Below are 6,028 nucleotides of genomic sequence, written 5' to 3'. Positions count from 1 at the left end.
AATTACGTGTCTGAGAGTTGACTGGAAAGCTGCTGGAGACCCTCACTAGTTGACAAAAAAATTTTTTTTTTCCATTCCATCTTTGTATTTCAAACCAGCATTACATCGTAGTGCTATATAAACTCTGCTAGGCAGTTGTCACTGTTGCACAAAAATGATTTGTTTCTAGAATTCATTTTTGGTGGAAGTAATTGCCAAAGTTAAAATCATATTTATTCTGACATTTATGTTATGTTTGCTTTATTGTGTTTCTTTATTTTGGAGGCCTGTTGTTTAACAGTAATGGAGCGTGTGAGGTGTGGTATTGTAAATAACATCATGGCTGTGTGAATCTATGACTCTTTGGCTGTGATCTTACTCATGAGAACACTCATTCATGTCATATGGCTTAATGAGGTCATGTTTTTTAATATGTGAGCTTTCATTTGATAAGTTAATTTAAAAATGTTATACTCTAAGGCTTAAGATAAGAATGAAAAAACACTTCAAGTGTTAGTATGTCTACGTTTTGTAATGTTAAACAGGCTAAAAAGGTTTAATATTAGTATATTTCAATAAGCGTTTGTATAAAATGTTTGTTCTGTCAGTGGGCATCATTTAATCATTTTTAGATCAAAGTCACTGAGCTCATTTTACATGAATTAATGCACTTCTGAGAAAAAACACTGAACTAAATATTAATTTATGGAATGTATTTGCCACACATATATAAATTTTGTTTCAGGGTGTGATAGGTCAAATAAAATGTTATTATCTATAATACATCATGTTTTTCATCAACAATTCACCAGCAGTGGATGTTGCCAAAAAAGAAATGTAAAAGTTTTATGATTAAGTTCAAGATGAACTCACAAGACCTGCTCATGTCTTGTACTGCTGGTGATGAGGAAACTGCAATGCCAAACTTGTAAAAATAAAACTGAAGGGTATGAGAGTACAGTGAATTTTTCATTACTAATACATTCTTCAAGCAATTCAGATGATGTCTGTAGACCTGGACATCACCAGATACAGTTCACTAAAACAAAGTTCTTTGCAGCAGGAGATGGAGGCATTCCTTTTTTATTGCAAAGACATGGAGCTGATTTTGGAACTTGTAATGTGCAAGCTCCAAGTGAAGCTGAGGACAAATAATCAAGCCTATATAGTTTCAAAATATGTTCTAAGAACTTTCAACTGATTTCAGGTGACAGAGAATCAGAGGAGCTATGTTGAGACCCAAAGAAGTTATCAAATATGAATCAGAGAAAAACTGGGAATGAAGAGGAAAATGAAATCGAATTCGATGACAGATTGCACAGTGAAGACTGTAAAAAGAGAAGAGAAGCTAGAATCAATTAGAGTGAGGATTTTTAAGTGAAATAAACCCTAAATTCCAGAAAGCTGCCAGGAAGGACCAAGACCAGTACAACCAGATGGAAACAAATGTGGAAAGACTAGGAGTGTTTTTCAGAAAATTTGCAATCAAAAATAAATTTTAGTCTAGATTTGTCATACTAAGAGATCTCAATGGACAACTTGTCCTAAAAATCTAATGGAAATGAAGTGAATGCATAGAATGTTTCTACAAAAGACATCAATTGTCACGATACTTTACAGAGTGTCAGCTACATAGAAAAAAAACTTTGTTTGCTCGAAGATGTAGTCAGTTAATCTCTGGGACCATTGCCCAAAACATTTTTATTGACATATAAATTAAATGGGGTAAGGAGAAATGTGCTAACTATTAAACAATGTTTCTTATATGACATGCATGATAGAGATTTGCCAGATGTCCAAGTGGGATTCAGGAAAGGAACTGGAAATATAATGGTATATGTACACTGGGTTATAGAAAAAAGCAAGGTATTAAAGTAGGAAGTCAACATGCGTTTCACTGACTACAGCAAAGCCTTTGACTGTATTGATCAAACAATTATGGAAATATCAGTCTCAGAAAAATGGTTATACCATGGCATCTTATTATTCTCTTGAAGAATTTCTAAATCTACAGCTACAGTATAGTAAAGTAAAGTAAAGTATGTAGACATGGCTGGATTTTATCACTATAGCTCAGAAAAGCAAACTGAAGTGGTCAGTGGTTAGACACATTATGAAAAGAACAAATTCTAAGGTAAAGACTATAGAGCTGGAACAACTGGAGGTAAAAGAGAAGGACGGTGGATGGACACAGAGAAATCATGAAGCACGAAGACCCAAATGTTTGTTATTCTTATTCTGCAGCTCCTATCATACGATGCAACATTAAAAGTTTTTCACTTTGTTGATATATCCGTTGGTGCTTTTATATGATAGTAGAGACATCATGAGCGAAATAAGCAGTCAATACTAGGGCTGAGTACTTCCACTTTGAAACTCCAGTGTACCAATGACACTGTGAAAATCAGTGCCTCAGACAGGTATTGTTTCATAGGTCACCTACCTAAGGAACCAGTCCTGTGAACTTGCAAGTGGGGCTTTCTGTATCATCACAGCTCCATACAGGTCATATTTTGAAAGGCAAGGTTCACATTTTTTTTTAAAACATTGCCACAGATGTGTTTTCATATGCAAAGTTGCAAAAGGATTAAATGTGAGCCTATATATTTTACAGGTTGATCTGAAAATTAGCAACAAGCGGGTGCAGTTTTTCTGGAAAAACTTCTGCCAAACTTCCAGAGAAAACTTGAATTTGCACTGGCTATTTTCCAGAGCAGTGTTTTGAAAATTTTACTCAAAAACAGATGAGGTTTGTCAGAAAGCTTATACTGAAGCCAAATGCTTTTCGATCTATTTACCCTGAGCACCCATCAATTATGAGCCAATATGTTCATCAACTATTAAGTTTATATTTGTTGTGTTTTATCTATTGACTGTGCACCTGAATGTAAATGCAGCACCTTTTAAGGTGGTATGGGACATTTGAATAAGATGCTTACGAATAAGAACCTAACTTCTGCTATGTCTGAGTGTGTACAATAAATCTGCAGTGTGCTAGATAATATCAGACAATGTTAGCCTTACAAGTTACAAGATTATTTATGTCAAATGCTGACAGGACGTTTTATATAGCCTGGAAATGTTTGCGAAGTGAATTAGAGCAAACATTACTCAAAGTTTGTCATATAGCTAAGCAGCTGAATTGTTGATGGCTATATTCAATATAATAATTCTGACAGAAAACGTCACATGATTGTGGGATGTTCATCAGGAAAGCATGTCATAAACTGCTAATATAGCTAATTCAAGTGCATATGGAACGTAGATAAAGATGCTATTTCTGAAAACTGTTCAGGCAAACTTCTCTCACATGGGTTTATATGCATGACTTGTGCTCAAGAAGTAGCCAACGTTATCATATCTTGGAAACACAACCATCCACTTAAGCTAGTTAAATTCATGTACCATGGATATGACATTGCTTTAAAATATTTTTCAACTGGGCATTCTAAAGCTTTCGTTCATGCCAGTAGAGGGTCTGTTTGTGTATACTGTCAATGTGTCTGTTCTGTTGGGTAATTCGATTCAACTTCTCAATACTAGTTGTAGGGCACCACTGCCGTGCACTTTGAGCATTCGACTGGGTTGAATGAGGTGTAAAATTTCTCATAAAGTGAAAAAGTACCTAGATTGGCACCAGGGAATCATCGCAGGAATGCATTTTTGTATGTGCTTCCAACAGCCTCAGAGCTAAAACATACACTTCACGTAGGCACGACTGCAGTGTTTGCCATGTTTTTGCTGTATTTTAGAAAAAAGCTTTATATTTTGGGTAACTCACATTAACAGACAGATGAACGAGTAGAACTAAAGCTGATGCGTCAGCGTTTGAAACCGACGTTCCACCGGTGGAACCGTCCTAAGCAGAGACTATCCAAAGCAGATTTCACCGGAAGGACAGCATTTGTGAAAAGGTTAAAGCACCGTAGTCAGAACCTTCTGTTTTCAGTATTGGTCAAACAATGCACTTTCACACAGATGTTGAGAATCAGTAAAGAAAGTGTCATTTTTACTCCTTTAAACATGTAGTGATCTCATAAAAAGGTTAATTGCTGCATACCTTATGAGGCGTCTTAGGTAAAATCCTCCTTGCTACTTGGTAGATATATAGCTTGGCCTTTATTTCCTATAATTTATGTCACGGTAAGAAGTTGCATTTAAATAGCTTCCGGAATTTGAACATCGTTCTGCATTATTTTTTGACGATGCTTTACTTGTTTATTGTTTGTTTATTACGTTTTTTTTCTGCTGGATGCAGTTCTTTATTGTAGTATACCTGTAGACATTTTCTTTCATTCTTAGACTACAAACGGCTCGTCACATCAACCTAGAAAATTACTTCATGTGGTAACAAGTAAATTAACTAATTTTATTCAACATCAAGAAATACTTTGAATGAATGTTTCAATGTATTTTTTTTATTTGAATAAAACTAGTTCAATTGTTTGTGACTATATGAAGTATTTTTAGGTTGATTTGACGAGCCATTTTTACAGTGTAATGTAGTTCATTATTCAACTTTTATTGAACATTTTAAAAATAGATTTAAGCGTGTATTCTGTTTGGTGACAACTGATGAATCAAATTATCTGTTTCAGAACATTGATTTAGATATGATTACTATTATTTTTTTATGTTTAAAATTTTTTTTCAACACAGTGCATATATCATGTTATACTATTCTTTTCTCTATAATTCTCCCTTTCTTTGTTTTTTAATTTTTATTATTACATTTGGTTTGTTGTATAAGAGCCTTTAGACATTTAGACACCAGATGGCTTAAGACAATGTAAATGGAAGTTGTTCTGTGCGTATTTCATGTTAAATAGCACCCCCTACTGAGGACTTTTAGTTTGGCAGCTTTTGACTTTCCCTTGCTAGGGCAAAAACCAGGAAATAGCTTGGTCTGATGCCACGCTTTGCTGTGAAAGATTATCTGGTGCAATCGTGTTCGTTTATCCTGTCAAAAGCATCGTCTGTAAGTGTTTCAGACATCATATAGACACTAGTTTAATATTTTATAAGTATGTGAGATTTATGTTCGCTTTAGCTTTTTTTTCTTATTCGTGTTGAAAAGCACTATATAGCCTTGTTCCTATATCATCCCATTGTTAGCTTAGCTTCTATTCCTTGTTGCTATATGTGTTAAACCATATGAGAGCTTAAAGCCATTTATACTCAAGATTTATAATTTGTCAGTGTGGTTTGCATAGCTTTGAAATGCTTATTTTATTAAATGTTAAGCTGGTAGTATGTAAGTTTCGTAATCAGCAGAGCATTGCATTCAGTAGCCTTCTCCAGTCAACCTGTACTGTTGTGTAATACTGAGCATACTACAGCTCTAAAGCATTACTTATGCTGTACATTGTTATTTTTATTTTTCCTATAGTTTCACTCCTATTCACTCAGTGCATGAATGTGCAGCTCAATAAAGCACTGGAGCTTGGAGGCTATATCCTGACTCCCATGTATTCGTTCCAATGGAGTTTGGCTTGTTGTTAAATTGTGTACTTACATACACACAAGGAGAACAGTATAGAAGTACTTTTGCAAAGGTTGACACAGATACTTAACGGCCGTTTCCCGACCTTAGCTCAGTCCTACTTCAGATCAAAAGATGGCAACTTTGTAATAAAACTCAGTAATTTAACCCAGTGCTTCTCAATACTAGTTGTAAGGTACCACTGCCATGCACTTTGAGCATTCGACTGAGTTGAATGAGGTGTAGGAAAGAAATCACCAGACAGTGCTGGGACTTCTGCCCTGCCGGACGGAACAACACATGCTTGTGATATATGATTAGCGACAAAATGACAAAAATGGAGATACAAGTTTTTTCTTTTGACAGCAGCGCTAATTAAATATACAGAGAAGCATCAAATTCATTTCATGTAATTTGTGTGTTTTTTATTTTATTTTCAAGTAGTCCGCGTTCGACCGCAAATCACTGAACCACAGGTGCGAGTTGTGTCGGCTACTTCAAAAACTGTATCCTTCCCTGCAAAGGTTAGCAGTACAGTTGTACTTACCTGCGGAAGCGTCAACATTC

The sequence above is a fragment of the Colossoma macropomum genome, unplaced genomic scaffold, assembly GCF_904425465.1.
Source record: "Colossoma macropomum unplaced genomic scaffold, Colossoma_macropomum, whole genome shotgun sequence".
In the NCBI taxonomy this organism is placed as follows: domain Eukaryota; kingdom Metazoa; phylum Chordata; class Actinopteri; order Characiformes; family Serrasalmidae; genus Colossoma; species Colossoma macropomum.
This window is presented reverse-complemented; position numbering follows the sequence as displayed.